Source organism: Cupressus sempervirens, chromosome 2, assembly GCF_028749045.1.
Source record: "Cupressus sempervirens isolate cs-2001-9-10 chromosome 2, ASM2874904v1, whole genome shotgun sequence".
NCBI classification, from domain to species: Eukaryota; Viridiplantae; Streptophyta; class Pinopsida; order Cupressales; family Cupressaceae; genus Cupressus; species Cupressus sempervirens.
In genome coordinates this window covers 152385755-152412822 of record NC_143119.1, presented here as the reverse complement: position 1 = coordinate 152412822, position 27068 = coordinate 152385755, and positions in this window count along the sequence as shown.

Here is a 27068-nt window from a genome sequence, read left to right as displayed (position 1 = left end):
AAGTACTGCCTGAACTTAGCTAGCGCGTGCATGATTGCTAGCATCTCTTTGTCGTAGATGCTGTAGGTTCTCTCCACACCTCATAATTTTCTACTCTAATATGCGATGGGATGTTTGTCTTGCATGAGAACAGCTCCTATGCCCTCTCCCAAGGCATCACACTGCAGCTCAAAGGGCCTGGTGAAATCTGGAATGGCTAAAATAGGACATGTACTCATCAGCTCTTTAAACCTGTCAAAACAATCTTGACCCCTCTCTGACCGCTTGAAACTATCTTTCCATGTCAAATCTGTAAGTGGTGCTACTATCTGTGAAAATCCCTTCACAAATCTGTGGTAGAACCCACAAAGCCCAAGAAATCCCTTGAGTTGTGAAGTGTTCCTCGGTGGTGGCCAATCCAGAATGGCCCTGATCTTGTCTCGGTCAACTCGAACATTTCCTGCACTAATAATATGCCCTAGATAGAGCAACTCTGTCATCCCAAACTCACATTTACTCATCTTGACATATAATGACTCCCTCTCTAGAATACTGAGCACTGTATCAATATGCTTCAAATGTTCCTCCCAAGTACGGTTGTATATCAGTATATCATCAAAAAATATCAACACAAACTTCCTCAACTGATCTCTGAACACTCTAATCATACAGGACTGGAAAGTGGCAGGGGCACTTGTCAACCCAAAGGGCATGACTAAGAACTCAAAATGTCCATAGTGGCATCTAAAAGTTGTCTTCTCCACATCCACCTCTCTAACCCGTATCTAATGGTAGCCGGATCTCAAATCAATCTTGGAGAAGTAGCATGCACCATGCAATTCATCTATAAGCTCATCGATGCACGAGATAGGGTATTGGTTCTTGATTGTCTTCTTGTTTAGCTCCCTATAATCAATGCACATCCTCATTGTACCATCCTTCTTCTTCACCAATACTACTGAAGAAGCGAAAGGACTTTTTCTTGGTCGTATGTGCCCCATGTCAATCAACTCCTTAATTGCCTTTTCTATTTCATCCTTACATCTCTTCGGATGGCGGTAAGGTGTGATGATAACTAGCTTAGCCCCTTCCTCTAATTCAATAACATGCTCGATTCCCCTATCCGGGGGTCTCCCTGGAGGTATCTCACCAAACACCTTAGTATGTTTGGTTATTATTTTTTGTACATCAAGTGGATACTCTTGTTTATGCTGATCTATCATCTCAGGCATTACTCTAAACTCTGCTGCCCACTGCACCTGATCATGTCTAAAGAAACTCTACATCCGCTTGAGTGACACCACTCGAAGTCTCCCATCTGACAAACCTCTGAGCACTATCTTCTTACCATTTGCCTCAAACCTCATTTCCATTTTCTCAAGGTTAAATGTAAACTCTACCAGAGACTTCATCCAGTTCATCCCAAGAACCATATCCTGATCACCAATGTTGACCACAAAGAAATCTCCTGTCATGTCATAATCTCCCAAACGAAGCTACAAGTTGGAGATTTTCTTGGTACATTCAATTTTGAAGCCATCGGCAACCATCACCTTAAATCCCCTATGTTCCTTTGTATGTAGCCCTCTGCGTGTCACAAACTTCTCATCAATGAAGTTATGTGTCGCCCCTGTATCAATGAGTGCCACAACTCTCTGTCCATCCAAGGTTCCCCTAACTCTGAAAGTGACGGCCTCCTGTATACTTGACAACTGAGCTATTGTGCTATCACTGCATGCTTCCTCCTGTGAAGAACTATCATCATCTCCATCTGATTCGGATGACTGCTCTGAATCTCCATCTACTGACTCTTCAACTAAAAAGTACTCCATCTGCTTAGCTTTTGCTTTCAATGGACACTTATGTGACAAATCCCAAGGCTCCCTGCAATGAAAACAAAGCTTCTTCTTCCTGAGATCATTAAGTGTCTCATTGTCCAACCTCTTACTTTCATCCTTAGCTGGCTGAACCTCTTTATGAAAAGGTTTCCTGTCCTTATCTTTCCTTGAAGGGAAACTCTTTGCCTGGAATTTATTTTTTGAAGATGAAGAGGAATCCATGTCATGAGCTTTCTTAATGGCTTCCTGCAAAGTGGGAGGGTTGAGAGCTTTAATCCACCCTCTCAACGGATTAGCTAACCCATTCATAAATAGAACTAGTATCCTCCGTTCAGATACATTTGTTACTAACACTGCAAGTTTCTGAAACTCTGAAATGTATGTTTCCAATGATCCCCACTATTTAAGCTGAGCTAACTCCTTGAAATGGAGTTATGGATCCTTCTTATCAAAACGTTCAATCAGCCTCTCTGTAAACTCCACATATGAGGTAATGTGTGCATGTCCCATAGTGACCATACCATGATGCCACCACTCGTGTGCTAACCCATCCAGATGAATTGTTGCGTACTTAATAGCTTCTTCCTCGGGCATAGGGTTCAATTGAAAGTATGTGTCAAGCTTTTGAACCCAAGCTCTTGCTGTAGACTTTCCTGAGCCATCATAATATGGTAACTCAAGTCTCCCTACTTTCTTCCGTAGCTCATAGCTCTGGTTCCTGTCATGTCCACATGGCATATGTTTCATTTGCACATCCATATACTCCCTAAAGGTAATTGCAGCAGTAAAATCTAACCCTCTGGCTTCCCAATCTCTCCTCAGCTGGTCCTGTATATCAGTAATTTGGGGCTCTGGTACGAGCTGCTCTGGAGCTCTAGGAGGAAATGTAGGAATCATGGGCCTTGAACTCACTGTCCTAGCTCGCTGGGGTGCATGACCGAAATTGTTCCCAACTTGTTCATCTCCATTATGTGTCCCATCCTGATCATTTCCATTCTGATTGTTACCATTCTGATTATTTCCTCCACCCATGTTAGCATTTAACCCCATTTGACGAGCCATCATCTGCATCATAAGATCCAATCTCTGATTCTGTTCCTGTGCCCTTTGTTCTGCTACTCGCTGACCCTATACCAAGGTCTCTAATAACTGTAAGAATCTTTCCTCTCCAAGCTCTAGACCAGCATTCCCGCCTCCACCTAATCTTGTATTCCTGTCATCTTGGTCACCCATATTGCTGTCTTGATCAAAGAATACCTCTGTTGTGTCTGTATGACTGGATTCTATACCCCCCTATACGGATGAACTAGACTGTTTGCTTTGCAGGTCTAAACTCCTACTTTGTCTTGCTCTGGTATTGCGGAAATTATAAGGTCCCTGTCGCATGCTCAAACATAAATGCTCTAATTTTAGTGTTTTGATATTTCATCAAACACTTTCCCCTCTATCCGCCAGTTCCAAATTTCCTATGAGACCTCCATAGGATGGCAGGACTTATAGGCTCTGATACCACTGTAATATCCTCCCCTAATTTGAACTTTGACTTGTAGAAAGTTAACTTAAGGAATATTGTCAAACACTTTGTATGCAAACTCATAAAGCTGATTTCCTCAATAAATTGCTTTCCAATGAGTAGATTTACGAACAACTATGAAGTGACATTAAAATGCATAATACACATCATAACATTTTCACAAACACTTGGCACACATTCAACAGTATATTTTTAAATGTAGATTTGCACTTACAGCTGCCTTAAAGGCTGCAACAACTATTCAGACTTGTATTCAACAATTATTATGCAAAGTATCAAAATTTGATAGAATAAACCTGGAATTAGTTGCCGTAGTATTTTGCAGATGTAGTCGACAGCCCTCCAAACTTCTAATCAGCCGAAAAAAAAGTAAACTTGATACCAAAACTGTTCACGCCGTACTGTAGCAAAATACTGTTCATGCCAACTGTAGCAAAATACTGTTCATGCGGCACTATAGCAATAACTAACTTTAGATCTGCACCTCAAACCCTTGTAAATTTCCTTATGCGAACGCCCCAAATGAAACCCAGTGTGTTTCCTGAAGTGAAAACACCCTTGATCCTCCTGACTGTGTCTTCCAACAGCAAAGAGAATGCTAGCAAAGAGGGATTTCGTCCTCCAAGCCCGATAATCAGATATCCAGCAACATAACATTAATCTTCATCCAAGCATACAAAAAAAAAAGCTCTTCCATTTCTTTTATGTTGTTCTCACAAGAGCTCAATCCTTCGTTTTCTCAATGTGGGATAAAACATAACTCCCTTTATGTACCTTATGTCTCCAATGTGTTATAAAAATAAAGGGAACTCTTTTAATTTAAATATTTCCCACAAACTATAGTCTATGCATTAATAAAGTTAAATATTTAAATTTAACTTTATAAAATGGCTTTATCAATGCATAACAAATCTTATCAATGATAAATAAGTTTTCCTGTCAATTTTAAACAATTACCATCGACATACCACTGTGACTGAATGTCCGGCCATGTCCACGATGACTTACTATAAATAGTAAGTATGCCCAAAGTTGCCCCAGAACCCCTCAGAAAGACCTGCAACTGAAACTGTCTAGGCCAAATGGCCTCTAAGCCCCTTTAATGTCCTAGTTAGCCTACGGGACTGTGGGGAAATAGGCTAACGACAACATCATGCTATGAATGCTAGAAAGGGGACATTACATGTCCATAGCCCTATTTGATGGTGTTACAAGTAAATTGGAAAGCAACATATAAGGATGCATTCTAAACATGGTTATCAAACAATATGGAGAAGTGTAATCCTAGTTATTTGTATAAATTTATTTGAGTCTTGATGTAGTTCTACCAAAAATTTCATCCCATTACAGATTTAGGCATGATAGTATTAATAGGTGCATGGAGTGTAATATTTATAGACTAGTAAGTAAAGGTCTGGTTATATTCCTCTGGCTATGAACATTAGCAAATTTTCTACAATCTCTTGACAACCTTGCTCTGACTTGATCATATTTACTCTTTTGCATGTTTCTTTCATGTTTAGGCATAAAATAGCTTTTTTTAAGTCATCTTCTTTACTATCTACTATGCAACATATTTTGAATAAGCCATTACATTCTCTCTATATAGAATTGATAGCCAAGGTGTCATCTTGAATCCCCAAAAGTTCATTAGTTGCTTTCTTTCACATGCATGAACAATTGCGAAGAATGTGAAAGAAAATGGATGTTAACCTAAGCAGAATTGAATTGTTGGATTATCATTTTCTTAGAAGGAATTGCCTTCATAGTCATGGAGACTAAGGCTGGAACCACTTTCCTTAGTCCCCTAGCTACAAACATAGAAAAAAATCTCAATACACACAAATAAGAGACTGAAAATTAGAACTCGAATCAAATTTTGTTATGGCCAATTCATCAGCCCCCTTTTCATTTTACTCTTCCCTAACAGAACCTTATTCAAGAACTAATACATCTGTTTGAATGCAATGCTTTGAAGGTAGCTTCTACCTGATTCTAGGCTGGGAAAGGGTTTGCATCTTGGTCGAACTCAAGATAGATGGGCAATTTTAAACATTTCAGTGAGTGAATCCCTAGCCAAGTGTCCATATTCACAATCCAAACATTTAAATTGTGCATCCTCATAATCAAGGTTTTGTTCCCACAATATGTTCTCCAGTTGACCATTCATCATAGTAGGGAGTGGGTTGTTGAAATCTAGTTCAACTTAGATCCAAATCTCAAAGCAGTCAACATATTAGTTTCCTGATTTCTACCAGTTCTGGAGGGCCTATAAGAAAATGAGATGGAAATTCCCTTAGTGGCTTAACCCCACACCTCATACACAAGGATTTCATACATAATTAGCTAGACAAAAACTTTGTTCAAGGGCCTTAACTCTATCGACTATTTTTTGTGACAGCACAAGAATTAAGTTATTTGTTGGTAGGATAATATCTAGACCTTCCTCTACCAGCCATATTCTTCTTGTCCATTTCCCCAAATATTATCCCATCCACTAGAATTTGAATATAATGCACACTTTTGCATATATTGGTATTTCTTGAATGATTCTTCTATGCATGCCTCACTATCTTACACATCATAGAGCTACACTATATTCTTCAGCCTATCACCATCATATACATTCTTCTGTCACAGATGTAAAGCCCACTCTAAGGAACAAACTCAGAACTTGAATAAGATTATTGACATATCCCAATGTTCAGTCCAAAAGAAAATATTTAAATAGGACATACTAGAAATTAGTATCTTGACTTCATTGTAGAGCTTTTTCTCCTATGGTTATAGTCTTGTGGTATGAGGAGTCTTTAAACCGATGGATTAAAAGGAAGCATATGCCATGGACTATGTGTGTGAATCTAGGACCAATTATTGACAAGGATCAAACAGTGGGGCTATTAGTAACCATTTTATCCTGAGAAAATGAACTCTGGATGGAAGAAGTTGCCAACAATTTTGCTCATGGTCATTATACTATGACACTTATTGCTTTAATCATAGTTCCTTGAACCCTAAACCCTATCACATCCTCTTCTACTACATCTTGAGGACCTAAGGATGGATACTTGGATAAAATTCCCAAGGTCTTGTGCCATATACCTTGCCTGCCCACTGGAATGAAAATATTCTTGTACAATGCCATCTCTATTCAAATCAAACACAAACACATAATCCACTAAAATTTTACCTATTAAAATGGTCCCCTACACAATGTCGTGGTAAAGAAAACCTATTTTGTCATATATGCCACAAAAATTTTACCTGTTACAATGGTCCCTACATAATGTTGTGGTGAAAAAAACCTTTTATCATATATGCCACTAAAATTTTACCTGTTACAATGGTCCCTAGATAATGTCCTAGTAAAGAAAACCTATTATCATTTATGCCACTATACTTTTACCTGTTACAATGGTCCCTACACAATGTCGAGTCCTCTCTTCCAGAACCACCCTTGAAAATCTATGCCCTCATGCGAGTGAAATGCTGGAAGTGAAGGAGTTGAAGTGCCCTTGGATTGATGGAGTTAGAACCATATCAAATCTCTGGACATACCATTAACTCGCACTTCTTGCAAATACTCTGGAACCCTCGACACCAAATGAAATGTGATATATTTTTGCCCCCCCTTTTTTTTGTTTTATGTTGTAGTGTGTGTTGCAATCGTGACCAAAATAATTGGTCGTAATTGCGACCAACACGGACATGTTATAAAAAAAAAAACAAAAATTTTCTTTATAAATCGACCAACCAACCCATTTAAAATACTTAGTCAAAAATTTTGGTCAAAATTTAGGGTAAAATGCACTAGTGTTAAGTAACATAATACTTACCTCTACCTTTCACCCAAAACCTTTTCTTTGTATTTGTCAATGTTCTATTGTGAGCAACTTTGATGGATATCATGTTTAATTTTCAATTATGCCTAGTGATGGTGATAGATCTAGACAAAACCAATACTATCAAACTTCCAAAGATAACATGTGTTTGATCTCTAACAAATGGCAATAAGAAACATAGATAGGAAGCCACTAATTTATTCTACTTATATCTTTATCATGCCCAATTTCGAATATGAGTGTTGCGACTTCAAAATTAAAACACATTCTAATTAATCACTATTTGATTTCTATCATTATCGATTTGGACATGCGAGCAAACCAAATCTGGCTTGTCAATCTCAAAAAACTTATGTTATCATATTAATATTTGTCTACAATTTAACGATCTTCTTAAATCTGCAACAATACATAGATAAAGTGAAGAAAACTTTGTACATGATAAACCATTCCAACTATTTTCTTGGTGTAAGATTCAAAAAATGCAATATTTCAACACAAGAAAACTCAAACCCTACGAATCTTTTGAAAGCCTTGACAATATTGGCCCACATGTTTTTTTTTTCCAAAACTAGTTTTGGTGTGGCTTGCTTCTTCTTGGTTTGTGGATTTCATTTTATAACATTCAAGTGACATGTCTATTCCATGCTAGAATTATTATATGATCGATGCCTTAATATTACTGATGAATCAACAATTTCTTTAGTTCGTAATAGTACAAACTCCATCAACTATTATGTAATTTTTATTAACGGTAATGGATTTTAGGACAGGTCTAGGTTTGTCAAAGTTGATAGGCTACCTACAAACTTAGGAATCTTACCAATTAGACAACTATTAGGCAACCATAAATTCTCTATCAGATTCCAAGGAAAAAAATGGATTGTTTGCCAACTTTAACTCTATAAGGTTGCTCATATTCATCAGAAAGCTCACAACAAGACCCTCCAAAAAATTATAACACGGGTCTAGAGTCTCGAGCCTTTGAAGCTTTCTGATGCTTGGAAGATTCAAACTGGTGAAGTTAGAGAACAGGTCCAAATTTTTCAATTCAGACAAATCTGATATAAAATTAGAGATGTCTCTAGCAAAGCAATTATGTGATAAATCTAGATCTTCAAGCATCATGCACATGGAATGGTTAGGAGACTTTCCCTCATTGTTATTGTACACAAAAAATAAACTTCTAAGATGGGGCAGCTGACAAACTACTAGGAAATGACCCAGATAAATTACAACTACTTAGATCAACAACCACAACAAGTTTTGACCTTTGGTTCCATGAAAATCCTTTCCATCAGATTAAGTTTTCTATAGTGTTCTAGAAAGGATAAGATCATTTGTATTATCTAATTTCATTTTCTATATTCCACATATTCAATCATTTTATTTTGTATACCTTCATGCTAGTATTTTTTTCTTCCTTACATTTGTAGCCTGGCTTTGATACCATGTTGGTTTCTAGGATAACTGCAAATGTACTAACAATTGCCATTGTATTGATTGTGTTCAAAATGCAAATGAAGGCTTATAAATATGAGAGGAGGAGGTATGTCTCATGAAGAGACATGTCTCTATAGTTAAACATCACTAGAACTAATATATTATTAAAATCATAATATAAATAATCATATACATATCTCATCTTAAGCATTTATGTAATAATAATATGTTAACCATATCTGTAATATATTATTAGATTAGTATATAATAATATATAATGTATAATATATATTATATATATTATATATATAAGATATTTATCTTAAAGATGATTTACCATTAATAAGGTATCTCATGTTAAAATCAATCCGACGGAAGCTACAACCTTAACAGTCTTGCTTGACTTTCCCTGTTACTTTTTTTCCCTTTTCTCTTTTCTCTTCAACTACCCTTGTGGTTGCTTATATAATTGAAAGTCCCACAAAACCATCAAGTGGTATTACATAAATCATGTGCTAAAACCATGTGCTACCTAACCCATTGACCCTACATTTAATATTGGACATTTAATTCTTTTTCCTAATATTAAATAATTACATCAAATATTATCACAATGTTACAATACAACTCATCAAGTATATCCCATGGGAATCTCTACATGTTGCATGTCCATCTAGATGCTCCTAGGTGCAATATTACATAATAAAATAAAATAATACAATATAAAAATAGTACGCAATGTGTGCAACACCCATTATCTCAACAATCTCCCACTTGCTATAGACATTGCATAGGATCAATCTGTAGACACATAAATGAACAAGGAAACAATCTCTCCTAGCACATCCACCATCATGGATCACTGTACACCATGTGCTCCATCCTGGTACCTACAAAAAAACCAAAGTATCCAACATCTCAAACATGAATGATCCGACCTCCTATTATGCCGCCACCACTTGACATACATAGAAGCCATCCAAAAAGAAAGCCACCCAACCTATCACATAAGAATCATAAAATCTTGTATCAATTGAAATGTCAAGCACAAACATGTCATCCAAAGGTAATCACATGTATCTGTAGTTGTCAAAAAATCCATAGCTAAAATAACACCCACAACAAGTGCCAACCCATCCAACTATCCATAGCTTTAAAGGTATACTAAGTGAATCTCGTATCATCAACATATCTAATTTGTAACCTAAAATCACAAGCCTCAAGAGCAATACCTGTCACATATATACCAAGAAGCTCCCAATGCAAAAGGAAATGTCAAATTTATAACCAATCCACTTACAACATCTCAAAGAAGTGAATCCATGTAGTATCAATGACATCCACAATACATAAAACAATAGCTTGCAAGAACAACTCTCATAACAAGTCTCCAATACTCTCAAGTTCTCTACAACCAACAAAGGAAAGAGATAAAGGAATAACCACATCTTCTCCCACATGATATCCATTAGCACAAACTAGTGATCACAAGCTCCAACCAATCTCAAATCCAATGTAAGTGAAACCAAACATTTAGGAAGATAACCAAGAGCAAATAGAAACCATGAAAATCATAACCTATATCATGTCTTTCTACACACACCTCTAGATATAAACTAGTCCAAGAATGATCTCCTCCATAACAACTCCAACCAAGAAGCCACAACAACACCCAAACTAAACCATATAACTAACCATGGATGTAAGCCTCTCACAAGAAGATCAAACTCATAAACCATTCCTAAACCAAGGAATAACCATTCCTAATCCAAGGAATATGCCCAATATAAAACCATCTCCAAAAATCAATCAACATAACAACAACATATGCACAAGGATACCTAATGCTAAATCATCTCTCAAATGAACCCTCCAAAACTAACTCATGTACCATAGCTCATGATCCAGATCCATGAAAGATAAGCAAAAATATAATACACCTAAGACAAATAATGGGTTATACCTCTCAAGTAGTAAATCATTGAGTATACCAAGAGTGGGGAATGAGAATACTCATCAAGATATCCAAGTCTCCAACCAAGAACCATCTAAGAACAATCTCCTCTCAAGTCCATATCAAGTGAATGCTCATCAAACTTCCTGCTGAAATAATCAACTATCCCAACAAATACTTCTCTAATCCAAGAGAAATCAGCATCACCATTGTCTCTAACTATCCATGAGTATCTATAATTAATCAATTCATGCCAACTCCAAATACAAAATAGTAATATTATGAAGTATCTAGCAAATGATCAATGTACTCAATACAAAGAAACTAAACCAAGATCAATGTCAAAGTTCCAACCATGGCCTTAAGAAAACATGACAACATGATCTAACCATCTCAACTAAAGAGATAACATGCTCCATATGAACACACCATAACATGTCAAGACTTTAAATGCATATCAAGAGTATACCATGACATAATAAAAAAATCATCCTAATACCAAGGATAACATGTCAAATGAAATTATAAACCACACCTTTACCAAGAACTGCATGAGTCCTCAAGATGCAACCATCTCCACACACCATGAAGAAACATCTCCACACACCATGAAGGACCATCTCCATACACCTATTGGAACTCTTTAGAATAACTGAGGTGGGTGAATTAGTTATCCACGGTCCAGATGTACAAATAAAACTTTTCAATGCTTAGTAGACCCATATCCATAAAACTTCAATGCGCATTATCTATTAGATCATATAATACTTAAACTTTGTAGGTTACTGTCCTAGGTCAAAACAACTTTATAGAAATGTAAACATGAAACACCATAAGAACATTCACACAATTTGACACAAGGATTTTACATGGAAATCCAATTTGGAAAAAACCACCAATAACATGCTATTAATTCTCACTCTTCTGAAGTGATGCCCTGTGAAAGGCCAACCCTGCTAAAGGTTACAATACATATTTTTAAATGTGACCCGGTTAAAGATTTCAATCACCTTGTCAAGAGTGAATCTTGTTAGAAGACTTTAGACCATTCCATTAGAATGTCACCCAATTAAAGGATTTACAAATGATTTTTAGGTCAACCTTAATCCAAAGGATTTTATCCACACTAGTACAGTTATTAGAAAGTAACAATAGGACTTGATCTAATAAAAACTTATAACTCAATTGCAAATTATAGATTTCTTCTTTAGTCCTCCATTCTACTTGGTATTCATACTATTCAACTCTGATAGCTTGTTTACCCTTCAAGCATTCATGCTCTTAAGCCTTCTTTCTTTGCATGCCAACTGTAGTCACCTCTGTTCGGCCACTGAATGAAGCAATACCATAGATTCCTTGGCTTCCTTAGGTTCTCACACATGACAAGCTTTTCTTTTGACCAGCCATCTTTTTAAATAGAGAATTTAGATCTTTTGCCTCTTAACCACAATCGTCCATTTTAGGGTTAGGTAGGATTACATAGGATTTAATGAATCTACCCACTTTTATATTTGGTTCCTCTGGAAACTTCTCTACAGTCTTCATTGTATTTTTCACAAAATAGTTTACCTTGAATTTTGTGCCACTAGCTCATCCTAGTTATCTTCCACATGCTTCACATAATTCAAGAAAATAAAATAGTCAGCGTAGATTTGTCAAATCTTTGATTTAACACTATTTGTTGTAACTTAGCATTTATATTGTTATGTCACTCAGCCAACACTAGTTCATTCAATAGACACTAAAGTTTATTGATGCTTGGCACCAACTAAACTTTACTCAGCACTTACTAACAATCACTTGATTTGCACTGATTTTCATCTTTGCTCAGCACCTCTTATTTTTCACTCGACTTCTACTAATTTCTACTTGGCTTGCATTGAATACTTGGCAAGGCTTGGTAGACACTTTTCTTACTTGATCTTCTTCTAGTCTTAACTTGAGTAATCTTTAATTTTAGACTTTAAGTAGATAAACAATACACTATAGTATCAATGTCTTATTTGATCTTAGTGCTTCTTTTACATACTAAATAACTCAACCTTTCTCTAGGGGCTATTATATTATCTTCTCTTTTCAAGTCCTCTTCATTAATCAACTAAATGATAGTTTTTAAACCAAAAAGTAATTGTCTCACGAGAAGGTACTAGGTTTGACATCATTGACAAAATAATGATTGTTCCATTACAATTTCTTCACTTCAAAACAATCTTATATCAACAACACCATGAAGAAGTAACTACACCATGCAAATATCAAAGGCACTTATGTAGCAATAGGATCTAGGACAAACCTCCAACATCTGCAAACATTCAATGAATATATCAATTCCAACAACTCCCACTCAACCATGGTATTGATTTACCCATGGCATCATAAAATCTATCTTTGACATGAAGATCCTCTAGGTCTACACTTACACAACCAAAGTGTTAATACCAAGTGAAAAACAAGGATCTCCAAACCAAGAATATACAAACCAAACCATAAACTAATCCTACACTGCCACCTCATCACTGTCACAAGCTCCCATTAAACCATATATCCAAGCTATCCATGACATCATGATTAAAAGTTATCATCTAACCATGAGAATCAACCAAGGCATTAAAGAACTCAAAGCGCACATCATGAGCTCCTAGAAAAAAAACCAAATAACCATGATCCTCAACCAAGAAAATATATTACCATAACTAAATAAGAAATCCAAACTAATGAAAATTAGGGATGTACCTCTATATCCAATCATGTCATGCCAAAATCCATGGAACCATGATCACATCCATGAACTTAGCATCTAACTCTCAAAGTGTCCAACCTGTCAGCATATAATAGTCAACTTGTAATGACCCTTACTATAAAGGCCACTGAAACCCTCAAACTGGACTTAGGAATTTTGTCAAACAGTTGGCATGTAACCGAATAAGGCTGCAATATTACTAATTGTTGTACAATGAAACCTCAATATATGATGCCAATAATGTATGAACAACAATTTCCAGATTATAACACTACCAATCTAAGAGATAGATGACAATATGAAACTCAAATATGAAGTCCAATGCAATTCTGATTTTATGACAGCAAATAGAACTGATTACAATGAGAGATTGTCACAACTATGCACTTCTAATATATCAAGCTCTTGACAATGCAATGTTATGACATGAACAATAACCCAGTTCAGATTTGGAATGCAAATGACGAAACTTTTACAACAGTTATTAATGACTGGAAATAACTTTTTATGCAATGATAGTGCTGACTATTCTAATCCATAACATGCAATATTTTGGCAATCAAAACTTCAATTTGTGCACCTGGAATAGCTCCAATTTTTCTGGATATGAATGCTGAATTGATGCCACACGAAGACCTCACAATTTGCCCCAAACTGACTCACAAAATTGCTGCTGCTGCCCAACTGACAGGGCCGTACAGGTACGGCCTTGTACGGCTGCTAGATAAAAATATTGCAGCATTTTTGTCACTCCAAAAGCAATAAATCTGGGCGCCTAGGGTTGCTGAATAACCCTCTAAAAAATGAAATTCATCCGTCAAACCAATTAGGAGTTATGAGCAAAAACGTGGGTCCAAACCCTGGACTGGCAGTCTGAAAATAATGCACAACTGTTCTTCAAACCCTGTTAATCATTCCACTAATGCTAGGGCACAACTGAAACCCTTATTCCAACCAAAGTAAGCCCTTATAACTGAATCTCAATGAAGTCCAAATGAGATGGCTAAATTACCAACTCCTCAAATGCAATAATTCAGGTGATATTTCACACCCTCAAAGTCGCCAATCCAAGGGAGTGATTCGTTCCCAAAGATCAAATAATAATTTGCAGACCCAAGAGACTACAAATTTGCTCCACAATGGAAGAAGTAGAAGAAATCTCAAATCCAAGCATGTCCAAAATGAGAGGCCCAGCCCTCTATTTATTCACTTTTCTAAGAAGTTGCTAGAACTTCTAGAAACATCCTTTATAAAATCTCATTATAATGCACTTTTTCTAGAACTTCTAGAAACATCCTTTATAAAATCTCATTATAATGCACTTTTTATAATAAAGTAATTTTATAAAATAAAAAGTGCAACTCAACTTAAAATTATAACATGTAGGCCCCAATAACACATAATAATAAAATATAACCTCTTAACACTTATTCAAGAGCAAGATATGACCATCTGATCCGCAGAATTGACTCTCTCTCCACACCATTTTCCTACAAGAGTCTGGAATAGGCAAAATCCATGATCAATGTCATGTCGAACTAAAGAGGGGACATTACACAACTACAATGCTCCACCATGACTATACCTGGTAAAAACATCTCATCCCTTCTCCATGAAGGAAAATAAGAAAATCATGTGACTAAGGGTATAAACAACCCAAATCCAAGCCACAAATATGAATATGCATCAATAATGAAATATCAATGGGCAAAGACAACCCATATCCAAGTCATAAATGCAACCTGTAAATATAGACCACTTACAACATTGCACAACTTGTAGACCCAATAAGTCATTGTACATATCCAAATCAAATATTGATAATCATATCATCATGAGACAAATCTAAAATATAAGTTGATTATATAATGACATCAAATCTCAAATCTCCAAAATATACATCATGTCATATAATCACAATGTTACCACAGTCAATATATATCATAAACCATTCAAATCAATATGTCACCTAATAAATCACACCAAACCTTCACCAAATTTGAACCAATGTGTAGAGTTTTCTGTTGACTACTCAAAGACCAAAATCTTTAGATTTTGGACTTTGAGTAGTGAAATTTGTAATCAAAATAAATAATAGCTAACTTTCAGACTCTTAAACCTAAAAAAATGTTAAAATCACAAAATCAAACCTACACCAAATTGTAGTGCTCTAAATTAGCTTTCCAATGAATGTAAGAAGTCCAAAATTTGATATCGTGAGAGAAAGTTATGACCGTTTTACAAACACAGTCTTTTTACCATTTTCACGGCATTTTTTTTGATGAAAATTCTAATGGGATTAAATTTGATGGCTTTCATAGGTTGAAACTAAAACACTCTTTCATTTTCTCCAACATGGACAAATTAGGGCATATAATATATCAAAATTCTAGAAAATTCAACTTGGATCCAATGGTGAGGTTTGTTTTTTCCAAGGAGGTCATTTCTACAAATTACCCCCTAAAAAACTCATTTAAATGAAATATCCAAAAGATTCTTTTGACCCATAATTTCACATGCCCAAAATCTGCCAACATCCCATCATAAAAGAAAAACCCAAAACCCTCAGATGTGCAATAAACAACCTATAAAATCCATATATATTTTCATTTCTTTTAGCCTCTCATGCATTCCCATGGATTCAATCTAGAGTTACAATAACAAAACCATAGGTTTCATACCACTTGTAAGGAAACTTGTAACAAAAATATAATCATTTCTACATAACTCATAATAGATCTGAAATAAATATGCAATTAAAATCTACATGCAAGAGAATAGACAATATACCCACAAAAATGTGACACAAGATATATCTTATGAAACCCGTATTGAGGGAAAAAAAACCTAGCCTTCAAAAGCATCCATCACTATGTATTATTCAACAAAATCACCATTCCAATACAACCATGGAAGCCTTCAAACTCATAGTCACAACCAAGCAATCCATGTGAACAAGCATGAATCCACACATTCCATGTCATGCTTCCACCCTTCACAAATGCTCCCTTGGCTAACTTGTCAAGCCTTGTCTTGGTTGACTTTCCTTTTTGTCTTTTAATATTTCTTCTTATCTCTACAACTACCCTTATGTCTGCTTATATAGTAGCAAGTCTCACAAAACCATCAAGTGGTATTACATAAACCATGTGCTACATTACTCATTGACCCCATATTTTATATTGGATATTTAATTATTTTTCCCAATATTAACAATTGTATCAAATCTTATCACAATGTTACAATACAACTCATCAAGTATATCCCATGAGAATCTCTATATGTTGCACTCCCATCTAGATGCTCCTAGGTGCAACATTACATAATAAAATAAAACAATACAATATAAAAATATTATGCAATGTGTGCAACACCCATTATCTCAACAATAGCCAATGTACTCAAAATTACTACTCTCCTCCTACCTCAGCTCCACTAGTCCCATCATCCCCATATAAGAGGATTGAAGATATGATGTTGGAGTTCAAAAAATAGATTTTTTGGAAGCTTCATGAACAAAATGAGAATATAAAAATGAGGTTTCATGAAAAGAGAAGGTAAATGGACATGAGGTTTCATGAACAAGATGAGCATTTGTTGGCCTATGATAGGAAACTTGATGAGATTGAGAGTTGGCAGGAGATAGAGAGACAATAGAAGGAGATGGCATACTAGGCCTATCTACAAGAACAAGAGGAAGAGACAAAGACATCTTGAGGAGAAACTTTCTATGCAAGCTTTTTTAGAAAAAGAAGATGAAATGAAGGTCAAGCTGGCTCATTTTTAGACCAAGGAAGCAAAGGCAACCCCTTCTCTAAGATTTACCATTCCAAGCTTCAAGAACCCCCCTTCATTAGAAGATCTTGTTGTTGTAACTTCACTCCCTACACCAAAAATATTCCCCTATAAACCTTATGTTCCTATCACTAGTTCACTCTTTGAGGGTGGACCGATTGTATAGACTCCTAATGGTCCAAACATGTCATTTTGGGAGAGTGAAGAAAAGCCCCAAAAGCTAACATGGGAGGAGTTGTAGCCTATTGAGGAGGACAAAGAGGTGGTTGTTTAGAAAATTGAAGAGGATCCAATCCTCTTATGTGAAGAGCTTCCCTCTTTTTTTGAGGAAGGAAAGAAAGACAACAAGGTTGTTCCTTCTCTTGAGGAACAAATGATCGCTTTTGAGCCTTTATAAGAAGATGGGGACTTGCTTGTAGAGAAAGAAGAAGATCATTTATTGTACCATGAAGTCCTCTATGATATGAAATATGAAAAAGAGAGCCCTAAGAATAGCTCTATTCTTGAGAGAGAACATGTTAATATGCATGAGGTTTCCCTTGAACCTATGCATATTACTGCAATAGAGTAAGATGATTTTGATGAAGATAGTTTTTCAAATGAGCTATGAGTGTTTTTCTCATCCATGGACATTAAGTGATTTTATCCTTCATCAAAAGATTATGAGTTGTAGCAACAAAAAGTGGAGATTCACACCATATTGGTAGCTCCCAAGGAGGTGATCCATGAACAACATGAAGAAGAGCCAAATATTTTATCTTCACAAGATAAGGAGGAGACACTTCTAAACTAGTTGGATACTACCATTGCAGAGCACATCAGCACAGTCAAGGCTGATTGTTTAGATTAGGAGCCATCAAGAGGATGCCCCATAAGGCATCTAACTCTACAAAAAATCAACATGTTGCCCCAGTCATTATTAATTTTGAGCATGAGGGAGAGTTCCTTTTTTCTCAACAATGGGAAGGTGTTTCACATTGCAGCAATATGCTTGGCATGCTTGTTATTTTTGACTGCCCACACACATGAAAGAAAAAATCAGCTTGTAAGAAAGGGCAGTTATTTCAACATGTCGGTTAATGGCTTTTTTTGATTTATTTTATTTGTAAAAAAATGTACATATTAGAGTAAGTGTTTCCAACTTTCCAAGAAGTGCATGAATATAGTTATTCTCTCATGGAGACAACAAGTTTTGTAGTTTTTATTGGTTGCAAATTTTGGTGATGTTGCATGTCGGATAATCTATCATTCTCTACTGGTGACTCTATGCCTAATGGATTATTTAAGGCTACTGGTTCATGGTTAGTAAGCAAGCATCCCATTGAGTCAAAAAAATATTGGCTATTTTTGCCCCCATTCAGCAGATCATTGATAACCAATCTAAGAAAAATTCAATGGGTTGGATTCTTCAACAAAGGGTTAACACACCACAAAATTGTGGTTAACATTTTTGTGTTGTTCATGTTTTCTATTTTGTAGTGCTACTTTCATGCCCTTTGAAAAATAGTGAAGTTCACTATATTGCAAAGCTTCCTTCCTTGTATTTGTGAAATAATGACACTAGTTTAGTTTAAATGTTCCACATGTTCTCTTTCTGCTAGACCGATGGGTTGTGCCACATGGGAGAAGGTTAACCTTTGTGTTAACCTATTGTACTATTTTGGAGGGGTCATTTTGGAAGCCTACAAAATAGAAAAATTATTTTGTTGCTTCTTCCACCATTCAGCCAGAAATGTGCCAACCATCATATTTCAAAGGTTCATCTACGATGGTGTTTTAATCACTCATTAGGGATTTGTTTGCAACATCTAGAACGTTTGTTTCAACATGAAGGATATTCATCAATAGTCAACATTTTTTCTAGGCAAATCTGATCTTTTCCATGTGGGTTGATTCTATAGGTGTATGGAGGTGGGTTAAGACTACTTGTTATCCCATCCCACATTTTTTGATAGCAGCATGATTTGACTTCTTGTGACCATGATATTTACAAGGACTATTTCTTTAATGCTAGGAGACCTTTTGGGCCTTGTAATGATGATGCCAACATATCTCCATGCTTTCTTATTGCTTGTAAGGATCTAATTCTTCATATTTGATCTTCAATGTTCTGGCTACATTCATTTTGGGTTCCTTCCTATCGCTTCATTGGAGCAAGTTGTCTCAATGATCAAATTTCCTTTTGATTTCTTTATTTCTCACCTCTACAACTTAACTCCACTATGGTTGGGGTTAAAACTTCATGAAAACATTTGAGTTATGCTTGAACTCTTTAAAAAACAAGTTTGTACATAATTTTTGGGTTCTTCTCTGCTAGCATTTTTGCGGCAGCTCTATGCTCTGCAAATATATTCCTTTCCTTCCATTAATGAAATATCTTTGTTTCTTACATTTTCTTTTCATTCTTCTATCTAGTGCATGTTTTTGTGCCTTGTATTGAATGCTTCCTGATGAGGCATATTAATGTCTCAAATTTGATATTGTTTTTATATAGTCTAAACTTACTCTTTGAGCCATGTGAAAAATATTTCCAAAATATCTATTTTAAATGTCTTATGAACTTATGTTGAATGCAGCTAGAACCTATTAAACCTATGGATAGTGGATATGGCATACCTTTCTTAATACTATATATAAAGTGCAGTATTTCATATAAATATTTTAAGCTATGTTTTAATATTTGAATGAGAGTAGAAATGTTGTTGTATGTGTTCAAATGTTTCTAATTTTTAGGAAATGAAGAAGTGGCGCAAAGAGTGGTAGCATCATATTAAAGAAGGAAAAATGAAGACTGATCATAGCATGAGAAGTATAGGTTAGTTATGGATGATAAGCCACATTTATGAGAGGAGTTATTTTAGGAAGCCCGACTTGTTAAATTATATGTGGACCATTATTATGTTGTTCAATCAATGTTCTAAAAGTCATGGTTGACATCCCACCCTTTTTCTACTGATGATGTTTGCTCACAATTTTTTATGTTATGATGTAATAAGTTCTAATCCTCTATATATATGGAGATTCTAAAGTTGTTTTCTATGTTTTCTACTAATTGTTCAGTCATGTAACAAACAAAGAAGGATTCTAATGAGAGAGTGATTTTGGATTACCTGTTGTGTTCTTAGTTAGTTGAAGCAAACAAAGGGGGCCCACTTGGGAGGTGGAATAGATTTAGGTAGAGTAGATTTGTTTCTTGCAATTTCCTATTTAAGGTAGATTTATTGTATTAGTCCTGCAACATACTTACTGTGAAAGTTCCTACAACACTTGGGAGAATGATCATAGTGGATGTTTGAACTGTTAACTAGTTTAGAATTCTCTTTTCTATAGTTTCTATAGTTCTCTACTAATAATCTAAGTGTGTTTACCATTTTGTATCAGTAGTATAGATTCCTTTCATGCATTTTACTTTTCTTCAGCATAGGTGTTAAGACTCTTAAAGGAACTTGGTGCACATACTGTGTTGACCCATTTCAAGTCCTATGTCTCTGGGTTGACAATTCAAATGTATTTTCATAGTGGAATAGATAGTTTTCAAAACAAATATAGTACCCTTTTTAGAGGAATAGTAGTGTGATTATCTTAATCTATTATGGAAACCTACATTTTTGGCGCCATTATCGGGGATGGTGTCAAACTAGGAACCTTCATGAGTCCTCTATTTCTAGATTAGTGTGTTAGTTAGAAACCACAAGATTGAGTGATTGATTCACAACTCACCAATTCAATTGCATGCATTGAAGAGGAAGACCACGCGATATGAGAGATTTCTTCCATGGGAGCCTATTAATTTGAAGGAAGAAATTGAAGAAGTTGAGTTGCCTTTTTCAGACGTAAGCCCTATTTTTCCTATAGAATCATCCTCAAGGGTAGAACCTTTGGATACAAGTGGTCTTCAACCTTTTTACTGAAATTTTGGCCAATTTTCTTGATAGTACTACTCCAAATCCACCAGTTATTAACAAGCCAGTGCCCAATGTCCCTTTTTAGTAACAACCTCATAATCAAATACCTCTAGTAATGGCACAACCTACTTTTCCATTTCCTCTCCCAAACCTTGTAACCAATGCTAATCTCAAAAATATACCTCCAAATGCTCTTCCAAAGTTTTATGGCCTCGTAACTAAAGATCCTGATACTTTCTTCTTTGAGTTTGACATACTCTGTCATAGCTTTGACTACAACATTGATGCCCATAAGCTCAAATTATTTCCAGCAACACTAAAAGAGTCAGCTTTACAATGGTTCACGGGTTTAGGAGCCAATGCAGCAACTACATGGGATGAAATGCAAACTCTATTTCTGAACAAATATAAAGAGTATTGCAAAGCAAATGATTCAAGAGGAGATGATATCTTTAGAATATCACAAAAGGAGGAAGAAACATTGGAAGACTATGTTTCACATTTCTTGTATACAGTGCAAAAGAACCCTCTGCATGTGTTGTCTAAGGATTCACAAGAGCTAGTCTTTTTGAGAGGTGTAAATGATAGTTGTCTAGAAGCATTAGACTTGATGGCTAGAGGAGATGTGTATCAATATTCTTGGGATGACCTCAAGAAAATTTGTCTTAATTACTCAAGATCAACCATGAAGAAAGGAAAAGGACACTAGACTACAACTACTAAAGGAATCAGCCAGGGCATTTCAAAGCTTGAGATATCTAATTTGCTCTCAGATTTCAAACAGGACATTATAAATGATGTCGCTACACATCTCAACACAATGGCTACAAAGAAGAAACACACAAAAGATGAGGTACAATAAGCTGAGCACTACCCATATTGCCAAAAGCAAAAGAAAGATTGCCACTGTAAATTGGTCGCTAGCATGGAAAATCAGCATCTTCCAACTGAGTACATCAAGATAGATGGAGATTATGAGCAAGTATTCTTTGTTGCTCAACATTGGCCATGGGCCCAACGTTAAGGTATGCCTCAGGACCCTTTGCAAAATTCAAATCTATATGGTAATCAATGGAAAAACTGTAATATCAAAGGTCCTCCACAATATAGTCAACCTAATTGGAATAATGCTTGGCAAAATAATCCACAATAGCCTCAATGGCCTCAGAATTTCCAACCTTCCTAGCCAAACCAATAGAATAATCAATGGTAGAACTAGCAAAACCAATGGAAACCACCCAATGGGAATTGGCAGTCTACAAATCAATGGAGAGGACCTCAACAGTGGTCTAACCAAAATACTGGTAATCCACAATTACCAGCTCCAATCCAACAACCTACACTAATGTCACCACCTGTGAGTCTTGGACCTCAAAAGCAGACCTAGTTACCTACACTGATGTAGAAGCATCCTGGGTTGCCTTGTTATCCTGTTCATTTTTGTTCATCCTACTAGTTACTAGTTTCCAGTTACTATCGAGTTGCCAGTTTCTAGTTGATGACAAGTTGTCAGTTTCTAGTTGATACCCAGTTGCTTGTTTCCAGTTGATGCCAAGTTGCCAATTTCTAGTTGATGTCAAGTTGCCAATTTTTTAGTTGCTTCCAAGTGCCAATTTTTCTTCATGTGCCAAGTTACCTAGTGTATGTTGAGTGTCATCATTTGGATGTGATTTTTGTGAACCAATTTGCGAGATTTATTTCAATCGCGACATTTATATTAAGATCTTTTCTTGGGATGTGTCCAGACCATTGTTGGGTCGGCCTTCCTCTTATGTAATGTTCTAGAATAATTTGTAAGTCATTTTGGCAAGTATAAATAGAGTGCTTAGGCTTAGATTAAAGGAGAACTTAGAGGATCAGGTAGAAGATGCAAACTTGAAGTTGGTTGGTCTGGATTTGAATCTATTTTGTAATTGGTTGTAACCTAGAAGGCCTTATAGCTGGGCATGTATAAAGATATTTTGATGAATCGATAAAAGTATTTCACTCTCCTTGCTTGCATCAAGTGGTATCAGAGCTTGAGGTTCATCCTTGTGAAGATTGGATCATGTAGAACCCTAATTTGGATTTGGTTGTAGGGTGGCAGATCTATGGATTTGACCTATAACTTACAGAGGGTTACAGTCTTATAGGAACTTGATTTGTAAAGATGGTTCGTGGTAGAGGAAATAATGTTGATAATACTATATTTGATCAGTTGAGACAAATTGTAGCCATAATAGATGCTTAGAGACAACCCAGAGGAGATGAGCACATCTTGATGATGTAAGTGATGAGGAAGCAGCAACACCAAACCATAATCCAAAACCTAAAGAAGATCAAGATGAGAAAAGATTATTATGAGTGTTGCCTAAGGAAAATTCAAAGCCTGTTGTAGAAGTTGTTTCTTATGATGAAAAATTGGATACCAATGATGTGTTGGATTGGATCTCTGATATGGAGAAGTTCCTTGAGTATGAAAACACTTCTGAGAATAGAAAGGTGAAGATTGCAGTTACTAGGTTGAAAGGTCATGCATCACTATAGTGGGAACATTTGCAAACTAATAGACAAAGGAGAGGAAAGGAGAAGATTAAACTTGGCCAAAGAAGGTGAACAAGGTAAAGAACAAATTCCTTCCTATTGATTACCAAGTTAGCCTGCTAAAAAAGATGTAAAATTTGAGACAAAAGGACATGAGTGTGAAGGAGTATACTAAGGAATTCTATAGATTGGACATTAGATCTAGACATGTGGATGATGATGTTGAGAAAATTGCAAGGTACATTAATGGATTGAGATCTGGAATACAAGATTAAATAAGTTTTTGTGAAGTTGGAAAGTATAGAAAAAACATATCAATATGCCTTGAAAGCTGAGGAGATCTTGACAAAGAAGCATGAACAAAGACAAAGAGGTAGAGGTGGTAGATTCCAGAGAGGGAGAGGTAGATCTTATGGTGAAGGTGGCAGATCTGACAATTTTCTATAGGATAAAGGCAAATCTGAATGGAAGAATGATGACAAAGGCAAGACCAAATGGAAAAGTGATAATTCTTACTGAGGAGGTACTAGTTCTTACCGAGGAAGAGGTAATTCTTATTCTAGAGGTGGATTTCATGGTAATTGTTTCAGATGTGGTAAAGAGGGACATAAATCTTTTGAATGTAGATCCTTTGAAAGTGGACAATGTAACAGGAATGTTGTGATTCAAGGAGATGATGAGGGTTCACCAAGTGGACCTGAGGCTGGAGAAAATATAATGGTGAGAAGAACCTTATGTAATAAGGGTAGTGATGAGGAACCTATTTTAAGGAGAAGTCTTTTCAAGACAAGATGTAAGATGGCTGAAAAATGCTACAAAGTGATCATTGACAGTGGAAGTTCTACAAATCTTCCATCAGAAGAGTTGGTTACCAAGTTGCAGTTGCAGAGGCTAAAATGTCCCAAACCATATCATGTTTCATGGATCAAAGATGAACATAAGATATTGGTAAGTGAGCAATGCTTTGTGAAGTTCAATGTTGGACATTACTTTGATGAAGTTTTGTGTGATATTATGCCTATGGATTGTTGTCATATTTTTTTGGGTAGACCTTAGCAACATGATAGATATGCTATACATGATGGAAGATTGAATCAATACACTCTTTGGGTGAATGGGAAGAAACAAACATTGCTACCTTTGATTGAAAGTCCAAATGAGGTTAATTGCACTGATGTAAAAATTTGCATGGTTAATGGGAAACAATTTGAAAAGGAAATGAAAAAGAAGCAAGTTTGTTTTGCCATAGTTCCTAGAGGACCGAGTGTTGGTAGTAATGACCAAGCAGCAGAAGCTAGTAATGACCGAGTGACAACAAATAGTGATAGTTGAGTACCAATAGAGATTACAGAATTGTTGAATGAGTATAAAGACATTATTGTTGATGATATTCCTGATGGTTTACCTCTAGTAAGAAGTATAAGTCATTGTATGGATCTGATTCCTAGAGCTAGTTTGCCAAACAAAGCACCATATAGATTGACACTTATAGAGAATGAAGAACTCAACAGACAACTGCATGAGTTCTTATAGAAAGGTTTGATTAGAGAAAGCTTGAGTCCATGTGTTGTACCTATTGTATTAGCACCTAAAAAGAATGGAGAATGGAGAATGTGTATCGATTCTAGAGCCATTAACAAGATAATAGTGAAATATAGGTTTCCTGTGCAGAGGATGGATGACATAATGGATTGTTTGAGTAGAGTAAAGTATCTTACCAAGATTGATTTGAAGAGTATCATCAGATCAGAATCAGAGAAGGTGATGAATGGAAGACTACTTTTAAGACAAAGGATGGTTTGTATGAATGGTTGGTTATGCCTTTTGGTTTGACTAATGCACCTAGTACTTTCATGAGGTTGATGAATGAAGTTCTAAAGAGATTTTTGGGTAAGTTTGTGATTGTTTATTTAGATGATATTCTGATATTCAGAAAGACTAAGGAAGAACATCTTGAGAATATTAGACAAGTATTGCAAAGGTTGAAAGAGGAAAAGTTGTTGATTAATCTAAAAAAGTGTTCTTTTATGCAAGAGGAGATTGTGTACTTAAGATTTGTGATTTTAGCTAATGGAATAAAGATGGATCCTGAGAAGGTTAAAGCAATTTTGGAATCACCTACACCTAAGAATGTGGATGAGGTAAGATCATTTCATGGTTTGGCTAGTTTTTATAGAAAGTTTATAAAAAAATTAGTGTTGTTTGTAATGCTATGATTGAGACAATGAGGGGAGATAAAAAGGAATTCAAGTGGACACATGGAGCTGATAAGAGTTTTGAGACTTTGAAACAAAAGGTTGTTGAATTACCTATATTGGCTTTTCCTGATTTCAACAAAGTATTTCAAGTTGAATGTGATGCAAGTGGTAATGCAATAGGAGCTATATTAAGTCAAGAAGGTAAACCTATTGCTTTCTTTAGTGAAAGGTTGAATGATGCTAAAAGGAAATATTTTGTGTATGATCAAGAATTTTATGCTATTGTCCAAGCATTGAAGAAGTGGAGACATTATTTAATTCCTAAAGAGTTTGTACCGTATACTGATCATAAAGCTTTATAATACTTGAGAAGTCAACATAAATTGAATCAAAGACATACGAAGTGGGTTGAGTACTTGCAGAGTTTTACATTTGTGATCAAGCATAAGAGTGGAGTTACTAATAGAGTTGTTGATGCATTGAGTAGAAGACATTCTTTGTTGAGTGAAATGAAGGTTGAAGTTCTTGGTATCGATGAAATGAAAGAGTTGTATGATGTTGATCCTAATTTTTCTGGGGCATGGAGAGAGTGTAGAGCATCAAATCTGACAAATCACATAAGTAAGTATGATGAATATTTCATTCAAGAAAGTATGTTGTTCAAAGGTATTTAGTTTTGTATTCCTAGAAGTTCTATGAGGTTGAATCTAATTAAGGAAAAGCATAGTGGTGGATTGGCTGGACATTTTGGAATTGATAAGACAATGAGTTTTGCTAAAAGAGAAGTATTATTGGCCACAAATGTATAAAGATGTTCAAAAATTTGTAAAGAGTTGTGGAGTTTGTCAAGTTGCAAAAGGAATGAGTCAAAATATTGATTTGTATACATCTATTACTATTTCTGAGAAACCTTGGACTGACATCAGTATGGATTTTGTTCTTAGATTTCCTAAGACAGTGAAGGGGTATGATTCCATATTTGTTGTAGTGGACAGATTTGCTAAGATGGCTCATTTCATACCATGTAAGAAGACATTAGATGCCGAGCATGTTGTTGAACTTTTCTTTAAAGAGATTATGAGATTGCATGGGTTACCAAGAAACATTATTTCTGATAGAGATAGTAAGTTTGTTGGTTATTTTTGGAAGACTTTGCGGAAGAAGATGGGTACTAAATTGAAGTTTAGTTTTACATTCCATCCATAGACAAATGGACAGATAGCAGTTGTGAATAGAAGCTTGGGTAATTTGCTAAGATGTTTAGTTGTGAATAAGCCAAATAATTGGGAGATGGTATTGGCACAAGCTGAAGTTGCA